The sequence below is a fragment of the Lontra canadensis genome, unplaced genomic scaffold (assembly GCF_010015895.1).
Source record: "Lontra canadensis isolate GAN:19392208 unplaced genomic scaffold, GSC_riverotter_1.0 scaffold63, whole genome shotgun sequence".
Classification (NCBI taxonomy): Eukaryota; Metazoa; Chordata; class Mammalia; order Carnivora; family Mustelidae; genus Lontra; species Lontra canadensis.
In genome coordinates this window covers 3,380,925-3,395,848 of record NW_022631057.1, presented here as the reverse complement: position 1 = coordinate 3,395,848, position 14,924 = coordinate 3,380,925, and positions in this window count along the sequence as shown.

The window sequence follows — 14,924 nt, the reverse complement described above, 5'->3', positions numbered from 1 at the left end:
GTTCTCAACCCACAAACTCCGTTCCCTCATCATCAAGTTTTTCTTTTCTATCTGTCCACCCAACACCCTTCCCCAGCCCTTCCCCACCACCGTCAAAATCTGAACGCCAATTTTCCTTGGTCTACCATTTATACTATTGAGAAAATAAAATCTTGCTCACTGGCTACCACAAATTTCTCTCACCATCTTCTCCTAGACTATTCTGTTTGGCATCTTGAGTTTTTTAAATATGTACAGAACATAAAACTTACCATCTTAACTATTTTTTAAGTGTGCAGTTCAGAAGCGTTAGGTATATTCACATTGTTGTCCAACAGAGTTCCAGAGCTTTTTCATCTTACAAAGTTAAAATGCTATATCCATTAAACACTAACTCTACGTTCCCCATTCCCTCCAGCTCTCAACCAGCAGCCACCATTCTACTTCCTGTCTCTATGAACCTGACTACTTTAAATAGCTCGTATATGTGGAATCATACAGTGTCCTTCTGTGACTGGTTTATACCACTTAGCATAATGTCCTCAAGGTTTCTCCATGCTGAAGCCTGTGGAAGAATTTTTTTTTCCAGGCTGGATAATACTCCACTGCATGTATAGACCACATTCAGTTCACTCATCTACCAATGGATATGTGGGCTGTTTGCACTTTCCGGCTCTTGTGCGTAATACTGCTATGAAGAGTGTTGTGCAAATAGCTCTTCATGACATTGCTTTCAATCCTTTTGGATACATACCCAGAATTGGGATGCTGTTCAGTATCTTTTATTCATTCATAATCAGTACTGTTTTCATTCCTCTAATCTGTTTGTTCACCTCAAGCCATCTACTCCATCTTACCTTCATCTCCATTCTCCTTCCTTCTCTTAGCAGATGATGAAAACATCATTGGGTAACTTCACTCAACCTCCACTCTCTCGCCCACTGTCACTCACCCAAATACCCATCTCCAGCCTGTATAACTTCCTTAATGTGAGTCTAGGGACTGTGACAGGGGTAAGAGCAGAGAAGGTTGTTGTGAGGTGGGAACTAGACCTTCAAGGAATGAGGGGAGAAAGCAAATGTCGGGATATCGGTGCAAAAAGTTGATAGTGTGTGTTCTGATAGCTGCTGTGAGGCTGGGGAGTTAGATCTTCTGTTCCCTTTTGCTCAGCCTACTATGCTCTGGCATCTCCTTCCACTGCTCTGTGGAGACGAATTTAAAAGGATGGTATCAGATTCTTGAGAGCTTGGTATTGGATAAATTAAAAAGGAGATGTGACAAGGATCAAAATAAATATTTCTTGCAATAGAGTGTTGGGAGAGAGCCTCACGGAAACTGCTGGAAAATGAGAAACATACCTAGCTTTTAGGGCATTCCCCTTATTCAACTGGTGAGGATAGGAGCGGAGACTTGAGTACAAGGGAGAAATGCAGTCAACCATATTCTAGAATGTGTGAGCGGGGGCTATTCACACTCAGTGGTATACATTTGCTGGACTGTGTGTATGGGGGTCTCCTTTAGGGAAGCCACACTGAGAAGGGGGAAAGTAGTTCTCTACCTTGAGCATCTCTTCCCTACCATGAAGCATAGCTATGCAGAGAAGGGAAAAGGGCGAACATGTTTACCAAAATATCTGCTATTATACCTTCCCACTCCTTCCCTTCCTCCGCTCTCTACAGCACGTGACATTTGCAATTACTCCACTCTCCACACAACTCATTCCAACTCTTACTTTACAAACAACTGACTCTTGTTTTATCTAACTTTTAAATCTGGGGTCCTTATCTTAGAGGCTGCAGACCTCCAAAGGTTCATGGCTAGAACTAGACTTCAGTATAACCCGTTTCTTTTGTAATCCTAGGTACTCTATTTTACACACTGACAAATTAATTCTGAGAAGGGGTCCATAAGCTTGACCAAAGAAGCAGAAGGGTCCACCATACACAAAAATATTAAAAACCATGAACCACATCCAAATGCTTCTGTCCTGATCTTCCAATCATCTATTCTACATGTTCTCACTTAATAGTACCATCAGTTCCTGAGATTTTGACTCTCTTCCACCCATTTCCAAAGGGCCTATTTTTTGGCTTTTCTGGAAGTCCAGTTTCATAATCCACAAACTATATTCCCAATCTTTTCCTAGAATGTTCCTATGCCTCCCTAGCTCCCACTAGAATTCCATCTGTTTCAAGACCAAGTCTTTCTCAGTTAAAAAAGAAAAAAAAAAAAAAAAGAGCCTTTGACACTCTCCCTTGGTCAGGTTACCTTCTCTCTTTCATATGTTTCCTATTGTAGCAAGTTACCTTGTAGCCAAAAATGACGCAGATTTATTCTTTTTATTATTATTATTATTATTATTATTATTATGTTCAGTTAGCCCTTCAACAGATGAATGGATAAAGAAGATGTGGTATATTTATACAATGGAATATTATTCAGGTTTATTCTTTTATAAGCCTGGAGGTCACAAGTCCAAAATGAATCTCACAGGGCTAAAACAGGTATTGGCAGATCTGGTTCATTCTGAAAGCTCCAGGGGAGAATCTGTCCCTTGCCTCTTCTAGCTTGTAGAAGTGGATATCATTCCTTGGCTCATGGCAGCGAGTCCCCAATCTCTCCTTCAGTTATGACCTTCTCCTGCTCTGATCTAGTGCCTCCTCCATAAGGCCCCCCCCGTGATTACACTGCCTACCGGGATAATCCAGGATCATCTCCCATTTCAAAATCCTAGGGGCGCCTGGGTGGCTCAGTGGGTTAAAGCCTCTGCCTTCGGCTCAGGTCATGATCCCAGGGTCCTGGGATCGAGGCCCCCATGGGATCGAGCCCCACATCAGGCTCTCTGCTCAGCAGGGAGCCTGCTTCCTCCTCTCTCTCTCTGCCTGCTTCTCTGCCTACCTGTGATCTCTGTCAAATAAATAAATAAAATCTTTTTAAAAAAATCCTAATTCAATCACAACTGCAAAACCCCTCTTGCCACGGAAGATGATGCAGTCACTGGGCTGGGAATTAGGATCTGGACGTGTTCGGGGGCCATTATTCAACCTACCACACACTCTGATTTCTCTGGTCTTTGAATGCTTAACCCCCTGCTCCAAATTTGTCCCCCACATTTTATATCAATAAATCACACCATCATTCATTTTGAATGCTGAGGCTCACTGCTGCTTCCTTTCTTTTCCTCACCACTCACTTTAAGAAAGGGAGTAACCAAAATCCAACGCATGAATAAGTTTTGTGGATTCTGTCTCTGATGTCTTAATTGCCCACTTAATCTCCGGCCACCGTCATATCTCACCTGGATGATGGCAAAACCTCCTTGCTGGTCAGCCCCATTCCCTGTTGCCTTATTCCAATCCAGTCTCTCCGCAGTATAGACAAATGTATTTTAAAAATGCAAATCTGATTAAGTCACTGTTTAAAAATTGTTTTTCAATGGCTTGGTGTATCTCAATTCAACATAAAGGAACTGGTTCTTCATATTTCCCGTACACTGCACATATTTGTCCAAAATTGTGGCTCTAACACAGAGAGCAGGCATTTCGTTCGCTGACCTACCCACGCGGATTCTTGCAAAGGGGAAAAGCCACGCAGGGGCGTGTGAAAGCCGAGCTGGGAGAATCCACCGCCTTGAGCCGGGGCCACCCATCCTCGGCGCGGACTGCATCAAGGAGCTGAAGCTTCGCTAAGTTTTGCTCCTGTAGATGGGTCCCTAAGGTGGTCGGTGAGAGCCAGATTCGCTGGAAACAATGCAAATTAGGAGTAAACAAGACCTCGCCCATTAAGGGGAAGCCGCGGTCAAGGGCTTCCGTCCCGGCCTCTCCGCTGCGCTCCCTAGACTCTGGGAGCAGAGTGCGTTGTCTCTCACCTCTTCGCCTCGCTCCCTGCGCTTGCCTTCGAGGTCGCACCTACTTACTCGAGGTCCTGCGGAGGATGGCAGCGTCTTTTCGGAGCTGCTTGCAGTCTCTCGGACCTCCGGGGCCCCCTCTCTCTGGCTCGCGAGGAGCCCTCCTGGCGGTTCTGGTGCTGCTCGCGCTGCCGGACGCCTGGGGTGAGACGCGGGGCTGGGTTTTTGGGTCCTCAGGGTGGCGTGCAAAGGCGGGTGGGCTCTGGGGTCCCCGTTTATGCTGGGACCCTGGTGGCCTCCGGGTGAGCGTGGACTTGCCTCCTGCGGGGGGCGCTGGTGTGGTGCCAGCCGGGAGCGCGCAGGTGCTGGGCGGGTGCCGCCGGGAATTACCTGCTTTTGTGTGTTAACGAAGCCCGGCGGGAGCAGAGTGGAGTGCTGATCTCGGCGAACCGAAGGGTGGTGGGAAATGCGACTAACCTGGGTTCTAATTTTAGCAAGTTCTTAAGTGCGAGGAAAGTTACTACACCTGTCCGAATGGATTTCCTCTTCTGTGCGGTGGCAAACACTGATTTCTACCTCGTGGTGGTGTTACTTAAATGGCATAAAGGGTATCGGGGTCTAGCACAGAGCCTGCCACTTATTCATCTTCCATCCCCCAGCCGTTACTTCTGACCTTCGTTCACCAGGGTGTTTGGACAAGCAGTCCTGGGGGTGCAGTTCTCACCTTACACTGCCCTGCATCAGACTGCATTCACCCGCCTGGGCCCCCAACCCACCACAGACACTCACCGAGAGCCTTCGTTTGCACAAATCCCATGGCCACACTTGGGGTTAAAAGGACGAGGGAAGCTCCAGGGCCCTCGCTGTCACAAGCTGCAGACAGAAGGGAAATGTGAGATGTTTACACAGGGTGGCATTTTAGTCATGCGGTTAGTACAAAATAAAACCTGTTATTAACTATTTGGAAAGTTTGTGGAGGCATCTTCCCTTCCTTCCTTCCCTTTAAATAGGTAAACACCTTCATTTAGAACCCTTCTCTTATTTTTGGCCTTCTGAGAAGTCTTCTTAGTTTGCTGGGACTCCCTGGCAACATCTTAGTTGAAATGAGAGTCTTAATTGCTTTTGTCCGGCCTTTTCTGATTTTGTTCTCCACTGTCACTAGACATTATACATTCATTACTGATTGTATTGTGCCTTCTCCTCTAAGAGAGGAAGGAACAAGGAAAAACCAAGTTTCCACAAAAGTTATTAGGGATGCCTGGGTGGCTCAGTCCGTTAAGCCTCTGCCCTTGGCTCAGATCATGATTTCAACATCAAACTCCTTGCTTAGCAGGGAGCCTGCTTCTCCCTCTTCCTGCCACTCCCCCTGCTTGCTCAGTCTCTCTCTCTCTCTCCCTCTCTCTGACAAGTAAATAAGTAAAATCTTTTTTAAAAAGCTGTTATTGGGGTGCCTCGGTGGCTCAGTCAGTTAAGCGGCTGCCTTCGACTTGCCTTCGTCTCGGGTCCTGATGCCAGGGTCCTGGGATGGAGCCCCGCATCGGGCTCCCTGCTCAGCAGAGAGCCTGCTTCTCCCTCCTCCTGCTGCTCTGCCTGCTCATGCGCTCCCTCAGTCTCTCTGTCAAGTGAATAGATGGAATAATCTTTTTTAAAAAGTTGTTATTAATATTTTATTTCCTTAGACATCGTAAAGTAACCTGTCGAGTGAAGAAACGTGATAAAACCTGAAAGTTTTATTTTCAGAAGAGAGGCATGCCAAGTAAATTAAGCAATCTGTTGTCAGTGCTTAGAAATGTTTGTGGACCTTATGAGTATCCGGTCCTCTTCGTACTGGAATGTTAATTGCAAAATATACACAAATATATATTTACTAAGGTTATCATAATAACTTCAAAATGTGAAACAGCTAAACTATCTGGTAATTTACTTGCTAAAGGAATGTAGGCACAGAAAGTGCTGACGGAATGCTGATCAAAGCACTTTGGACGTGGTGAGAGAGCTGTGTCTTCAAGGTGCATGCATATGGAAGTTGGGTGGTAGGGTTTTGTGAAATCTCCTTAATTGGGAGGCCAGGGTTCTGGTTTTTTTTCAGCCTCTGCTACTGAGTAGCCTGGGATCAGCAAGTCAATAAGTTCCCTGAGTTTCAGTGTCCATGTATATAAAATGGACATAATTCACATCTGGCAATCTGAGAGGATTACTGTAAAAAGCAAATGAGGTAGTGTATGTGACAGGGTTACGAAACCTGAAAATCCCCATGCAGATACATGAAGCCATGAGTAGGAACATCCCTCAAGAGAGTCTAACCGCCACCACATGTCTGTAAAGGGAGACATCACAGCTTCGGTGATCAGCGAAGGCTGAGTGGGAAGGAGCTTGGATTTAGCAACAGGTAAGGATTGAATCCAGAAATGACCGCGCAAGCTGATTCACAGCGGTAGTTATTTTACATACAAATTGGCCTATTAAGCCTACTAGGACGGTGTAGACTATAGGGCAACTTCTGGCGCCCTCTTCTGGTCCTTGGGTGAGATACCGCTCTGTTTCCCCGCTGTATATAAAGATGGCTAGGTAGAAGGGAGGGAAGGCCGGTCGCTTTCTGTTTTGGGTTCAGATATGCACAGATGAGTAGGTTTATGGTTTATATTACCTCGTTTTATCTAATATAAATTTTATGACTGGACAAGTAACTTCAAAGTTTTTCTGCATAGAAGCAGAATGAAGAGAATTCTAATAAGGCCAGCTTAAGCAAACAAGAAAACAGCATAGCTGACGATACCTTCCACACATATGTACACAGCCCCACACACAGGCACACACACATCCAGGCTCTCTTTCAGAGACATGAAGAGGAAGAAACATTGTCAGTCTAATTACAAGTTACCAAAAGTTGACAAAAACAAAAACTTCAGAAAGTAGCAAGACTGGTTGAAATGATAGCTTTACATCCACTTGTTGTAAACAGAGAAACTCATTGTGACTATTATGTCCTTGTAGATGTTAATTAATGATTATGTTAAATCATCATGATTAGCAAAGCACTTAAAATGTTTATTTCATCTGTATCATATTTTTAAATTTCTATTTATATGTAATATAAATTACATGGTTATAAATAAAAACTAGTATAGATATTTAAATATATTTAATATTTTACTATACATATTACCTGTAATATAAAATAGTTATATTTCTGTTATATAACAGTTTATATGTATATATTATGCAATATTTATTTAGAGGACAATATATATTATAATTCATTGTTATATAATTAACTTATAATTGCATTATATATCACACATAATAGTTTCATTAAGCTATATTATATGAATATAATTTATAGTATTAAGTTGGCATAGTTTATGTGGTTTATAATTTATAATATACATTAATCTGTAAAATATATAATATGTATTGTAATATAATAAATTAATGTTATATATAGCATGCCAAGTTATATATTAGAATCATACTATTACATATTAAATTAGATTATGTAATATACCAAATACATAATATACTAATATTATGAATGTATAAATATTTTCAAACATCAAACATAAATATATAAATTTTTAAAATTATGTTCAGTTAGCCACTCTACAGTACATAATTAGTTTTTGATGTTCAATCACTTATTAGTTAAGTATAACACACAGTGCTGATCACAACACGTGCCTTCCTCAATACCCATCACCCTGTAACCCCCTCCCCTCACCCTCCTCCCTTTTGAAACCCTCAGATTTTTTCCCCAGGGTCTGTAGTCTCTCATGGTTCAACTCTCTCTGATTCTCCCGCTTTGGATTTCTCTCCCCTTTTTTATCGTCCTCTGTGCTATTGCTTATGTTCCACATATGACTGAAACCATATGATAATTGTCTTTCTCAGTTTGACTTACTTCACTTAACATAATCCTCTCCAGTTCTATCCATGTCAGTGCAAATGGTGCATTTTCATCATTTCTAATGGCCGAATAATATTCCATGGTATATATGTACCACATCTTCTTTATCCATTCATCTGTTGAAGGGCATCTCAGCTCCTTCTACAGTTTGGCTATTGTGGACATTGCTGCTATGAGCACTGGGGTGCATGTGGCCCTTCTTTTCACTACATCTGTATCTTTGGTGTATATACCTAGTAGTGCAATTGCTAGGTCATAGGGTAGCTCTATTCTTAACACCTTGAGGAACTTCCATACTGTTTTCCAGAGAGGCTGTACCAGCTAACATTCCCACCAACAGTGTAAGAGGGTTCCCCTTTCTCCACAACTTCAACATTTGTTGTTTCTTGCCTTGTCAGTTTTGGCCATTCTAACTGGTGTAAGGTGGTATCTCAGTGTGGTTTTGATTTGAATTTCCCTGATGGCTAGTGATGTTGAACATTTCTTCATGTGTCTGTTAGCCATTTGTATGTCTTCTTTGGAGAAATGTCTGTTCATGTCTTCTGCCCATTTTTTGACTGGGTTATTAATTTTTTGAGTGTTGAGTTTGAAAAGTTCTTTATAGATCTTGGATATCAGCCCCTTATCTGTAATGTCATTTTCAAACATCTTCCATTCTGTGGGCTGCCTCTTAGTTTTGTTGGTTGTTTCCTTTGCTGTGCAGAAGGTTTTGATCTTGATGAAGTCCCAAAAGTTCATTTTTGCTTTTGTTTACATGCCTTTAGAGATGTGTCTTGAAAGAGGTTGCTGTGGCTGATATCGAAGAGGTTACTGCCCATGTTCTCCTCTAGGATTTTGATGGATTCTTGTCTCACATTGAATTTTCCCATGTGTGGTGTAAGGGAATAGGCCATTATCACAATTCTATATATAGCTGTCCAATTTTCCCAGCACCACTTACTGAAGATACTGTCATTTTTCCATTAAAGATTTTTTCTTGATTTGTCAAAGATCAGTTGATGATAGAGTTGAGGGTCCATTTCTGGAGTCTCTATTCTGTTCCATTGGACTATGTGTCTGTTTCTGTGCCAATACCATGCTGTCTTGGTGATCACAGCTTTGTAATAAAGCTTGAAATCAGGCAACATGAGACCCCCAGCTTTGTTTTTCTTTTTCATCATTCACTTGGTGATTCAGGTCTTTTCCTGTTCCATAAAAATTTTAGGATTTTTTGTTCCAGCTCTTTGAAAAATGTCAATGGTATTTTAATAGGGATGGCATTGGAAGTGTATATTGCTCTGGGCAGGATAGACATTTTAACAATGTTTATTCTTTCAATCCATGATCATGGGAAGTTTTCCCATCTTTTTGTATCTTCCTCGATTTCTCCCATAAGTGTCCTGTAGTTCCTAGAGTATAGATCCTTTACCTCTTTTGTTAGGTTTATTCCTAGGTATCTTATTATATATTAATCAGATTATATAATATACCAAATATAATATATAGTATAATAATAATATCAATATATAAAGATTTTGACATTAAAAATATAAAATTTTTAGAAGTGCATGCTCTTCTTTTTCTTTAACTGATAGAAGTGTTTAAATAAAACACTTGCATATCTTTTCGTAAAAGAGTAGAATATGCAGAATGGAGAGCAGAGTGTAGTCCAGGTTGACAGTTTATGTTTGAAAAAGAACATGGAAGTAATAAGTTGATTGTGCTTCTAGCACAGAATAAATCCATCTGCCTTTAATGTAAGTTTGAATCAGGAGTATTTCCAAGTGGACTCTGACACCCAAGACAAAAACCACAATGAGATGACAATATACACCCACTAGAAAAGCTAAAATGTTAAAAATTGACCATAGAAAGTGTTGGCAATAAGGTGAAGACTGGAATCACTACTCCTTGGTAAAGTGATACAACCACTTTGGAAAGCATTTGGGAAGTTTCTTAAAAAGCTAAACTCAAATGTGTCTATGACTGAGCATTTTACTCCTAGGTATTGACTCAAGAGAAATGAAAGCAACTGACCACACAGAGACTTGGGCAGGATTTTCATAGTGGCTTTATTTGTACTAGCCAATAACTAGAAATAATCTAAATGGCACTCAACAGCCAAAGAGGCAAATCAAATTAAGGTATATTGGTACAACTGATTATCACCCAGCAAAAAAAAGGGAAAAAAAAAGAAATACTTTTATATATGCAAAAACCTGGATGAATCTCAAAAATAATCATTCTGTGTAAAAGCTAGACCAACAAAATGGGGGGGGGGGCTACAAACCAAGTGAGTTGGTTTATATGAAATTCTAGAAGATCAAGTCAATCTGTAGTAAGAAGCAGGCCAGAGATCGCCTAGAGAAGGAGGTAGAGAGACGGATTATAAAGCAAAATGAGAAAATTGTTGAAGTGATGGAAATGTTTGTTATCTTGATGGTGGTAATGGTTTCATGGTGCACACATGTGTCAATTTCATCACATTATGTGCTTTAAATATTATTCAACTATTGTATTTAATATATCCTAAAGCTATGAAGAGTTGTGTTTTTTTTTTATTTCTTTTCAGTGTAACAGAATTCTTTGTTTTTGTACCACACCCAGTGCTCCATGCAATGCATGCCCTCCATAATACCCACCACCTGGCTCCCCCAACCTCCTATCCCCCCCTGCCCCTTCAAAACCCTCAGGTTGTTTTTCAGAGTCCATAGTCTCTCATCGTTCATCTCCCCCTCCAATTTCCCTCAACTCCCTTCTCCTCTCCCTCTCCCCATGTCCTCCGTGTTATTTATTATGCTCCGCAAATAAGTGAAACCATGTGATAATTGACTGTCTCTGCTTGACTTATTTCACTCAGCATAATCTCTTCCAGTCCCATCTATGTTGATACAAAAGTTGGGTTTTCATCCTTTCTGATGGAGGCATAATACTCCATAGTGTATATGGACCACATCTTCCTTATCCATTCGTCCATTGAAGGGCATCTTGGTTCTTTCCACAGTTTGGCGACCGTGGCCATTGCTGCTATAAACATTGGGGTATAGATGGCCCTTCTTTTCACTACATCTGTATCTTTGGGGTAAATACCCAGTAGTGCAATTGCAGGGTCATAGGGAAGCTCTATTTTAATTTCTTTCTTTCTTTTTTTTTTTAATTTTTAATTTCTTAAGGAATCTCCACACTGTTCTCCAAAGTGGCTGCACCAACTTGCATTCCCACCAACAGTGGAAGAGGGCTCCCCTTTCTCCACATCCTCTCCAACACACATTGTTTCCTGTCTTGCTAATTTTGGCCATTCTAACTGGTGTTAAGGTGGTATCTCAATGTGGTTTTAATTTGAATCTCCCTGATGGCTAGTGATGATGAATATTTTTTCATGTGTGTGATAGTCATTTGTATGTCTTCGTTGGAGAAGTGTCTGTTCATATGTTCTGCCCATTTTTTGATATGATTATCTGTTTTGTGTGTTTTGAGTTTGAGAAGTTCTTTTTAGATCCTGGATATCAAACTTTTGTCTGTACTGTCAATTGCAAATATCTTCTCCCATTCCGTGGGTTGCCTCTTTGTTTTGTTGACTGTTTCTTTTGCTGTGCAGAAGCTTTTGATCTCGATGAAGTTCCAAAAATTCATTTTCGCTTTTGTTTCCTTTGCCTTTGGAGACATATCTTGAAAGAAGTTGTCGTGGCTGATATCAAAGAGGTTACTGCCTATGTTCTCCTCTAGGATTCTGATGGATTCCTGTCTCACGTTGAGGTCTTTTATCCATTTTGAATTTATCTTTGTGTACGGTGTAAGAGAATTGTCGAGTTTCATTCTCTCGTGAGCGTGAATATAGCTGTCCAATTTTCCCAGCACCATTTATTGAAGAGACTGTCTTTTTTCCACTGTATATTTTTTCCTGCTTTGTCGAAGATTATTTGACCATAGAGTTGAGGGCCCATATCTGGGCTCTCTACTCTGTTCCACTGGTCTATGTGTCTGTCTTTATGCTGTCTTGGTGATCACAACTTTGTAGTAAAGCTTGAAATCAGGTAACGTGATACTCCCAGTCTTATTTTTGTTTTTCAACATTTCCTTTGTGATTCGGGGTCTCTTCTGATTCCATACAAAACTATAAACTCCCAAAATTGAACCAGGAAGAAATTGACCACCTGAATAAACCGATATCTAGTAATGAGATTGAAGCAGTGATCAAAAACCTCCCAAAAAAACAGAGCCCAGGACCTGATGAATTCCCTGGGGAATTCTACCAAACTTCCAAAGAAGAAATAACACCAATTCTCCTGAAGCTGTTTCAAAAAATTGAAGCAGAAGGAAAACTTCCAGACTCTTTTTATGAAGCCAGCATTACCCTATCTGCAAACCAGGCAAAGACCACACCAAAAAGGAGAATTTCAGACCAATATCACTGATGAATATGGATGCTAAGATTCTCAACAAGATCCTAGCAAACAGGATCCAACAGCACATTAAAAAGATTATCTACCATGACCAGGTGGGATTCATGCCTGGGTTACAAGGATGGTTCGGCATTCGCAAATCAATCAATGTAATAAAACAAATCAATAAGAGAAGAGAGAAGAACCACATGATCTTCTCAATTGATGCAGAAAAAGCATTTGACAAAATCCAGCATCTGTTCCTGATTAAAACCCTTAAAGTATAGGGATAGAGGGAACATTCCTGAACTTCATAAAATCTATCTATGAAAGATCCACAGCAAATATCATCCTCAATGGGAAAAAGCTCACAGCCTTCCCATTGAGATCAGGAACATGACAAGGATGCCCACTCTCACCACTCTTGTTCAACATAGTATTAGAAGTCATAGCAACAGCAATCAGACAACAAAGAGAAATAAAAGGTATCGAAATTGGCAATGAAGAAGTCAAACTCTCTCTCTTCGCAGATGACATGATACTTTATATGGAAAACCCAAAAGACTCCACCCCAAAACTACTAGAACTCATACAGCAATTCAGTTACGTGGCAGGATACAAAGTCAATGTACAGAAATCAGTGGCTTTCTTATATACTAACAATGAAAATACAGAAAGGGAAATTAGAGAATCAATTCCATTTACTATTGCACCAAGAACCATAAGATACCTGGGAATAAACCTAACCAAAGAGGTGAAGGATCTGTACTCGAGGAACTACAGAACATTCATGAAAGAAATTGAAGAAGACACAAAAAGATGGAGGACCATTCCATGCTCTTGGATCGAAAGAATAAACATTGTTTAAATGTCTATACTGCCTAGAGCAATCTATACTTTTAAGGCCATTCCGATCAAAATTCCACCGGTATTTTTCAAAGAGCTGGAGCAAATAATCCTAAAATTTGTATGGAATCTGAAGGGTTTTTTTTTTAAATAAACTATGGTAGGTGAGTTTATGGAGTTGATATTAATATACTACTTAGAATTTGAGGGATTAGGAATGAAGGAGGAAAAAAAAACAGATCAAGCTTTCTGTAGTGAAGACTAATATGTTTCTATTTCAGCTATTATCCCAATTTATATTTTTTACTTTTACTTCACAGTAAGAAGAAGACACTAGGTTCAAACTCTGTTCTCAGAATCCAGTTTCTAAAACTATACATTAATATCTCTTGTATTAGCTTCTTTTTGCTGCTCTAAAAAATTACCACAAACTTAGTGGCTTAAAACAATAGAAATTTATCCTCTTATGATCCCGGAGGTCAAATTCTCAAATGGGTTTGTAGGGCTGTATTTCTTCTGGAGGCTCCAAGGGAGATTAGGTTTCCCTGCTCTTCTCGTCCAGAGGCTGCCTGCATACTTTGGTTCATGGCTCTCTTTCTCTACCTTCAAAGCCTGCACTGGAATGTCTTAAAATCTCCTTCTTCTTTCTTGGATCCTCTGCCTCCCTCTTTTAAGGACCTTTGTGATTACATTGAGGGCCACCCAGATAACCCAGGATAATCTTCCCACCACTAGATTCTTAATTTAACTACATCTGCAAAGCCTGGTGCCATATGAGGTAACATTCACAGGCTCCGGGGATTAGGGCATGGATATCTTTGGAAGCTCATTGTTTAGGCAACCACATATTTCTACAGATTTTCAAAATCATAGCTGAGCCTGCTGATGGAATCCATTACCATTAGGGTCCAGCTTAGTAGCAAATGGTTGTAGCCCAGCAAGCAGCCAGCAGTGTGTACACTGAATATGGCTAATGGGAGCATAAAATATATGTAGAATCTAAAAACATAAACATGATGGAACAAAAGACAGGGAGGAAGTAAACGGAGTGAGCGTTTTCTATGGTTCTTGCATTGCTGGGGAAATAATTGTTCATTGCACGTTAACATGGTAAGGATGCATGTCATCTTTAAAGGAGCTATAAAAGAATGTGTAACAAATAATCTAATAAGAAGAAAAAACAATAGGGACTCCTGGGTGGCTCAGGTGGTTGAGTGTCCAACTCCTGATTTCAGATGAATTCAGGTCATGCTCAGCACAGAGTCTGCTTGAGATTCTCTCTTTCTCTCCTTTTCATTGTGCCCCTCCCCCTGCTCACTCACGCTCGTGCTCTCTCTCTCTCTGTCTCTCTCTCTCTTTAAATAAATAAATAAAATCTTTTTTCATTCTCAAAATGAAGGCAAAAGAGAAGAGCATAAGGAACGTAGGAAAGAAAAGACAGATAAAAATCAAATAATAAAATGATGGATCTAATCATGAATATGTAAACAATTACAGTAAATATAAATAGACAATTCAACTTTACAAACAAAGATTAGTGGAGTGTTGCATTTCCCAAATCATCAGCTGATGTGCCCTGGGAACCTCCAGCATCTCAGAGGAGAACCATGGGCTTTAAATTTTTGGTGGAAAAACAATTCTGGATATTTCTCAGATACTGTGCAACCACTGGCTCCCAATAGGCCTTGGCTACATTAGATTGCAGTAGAATTCCTTTATTTTTTTTTTAGTAGGTTCCTCTTGGTGACAACAAATCTTTGCAAAACTGGGCTTTTAGCAGTGGCTGTGATAAAAGTATCAAAAACAATTTTTGTAGAAAAGAAATGAGGTGGTGGATGACAATTCAATTCTATGGTTTGAGAAGTTGAGCAGTGCTCAGCATCCCACTGAGGAATGGTTGACAGGGTCGCCTCAGTTGGTGAAGTGGCTGATTTAGTTCAGGTCATGATTTCAGGTTCCTGGGATCAAGGCCTGCATTGGGCTCTGC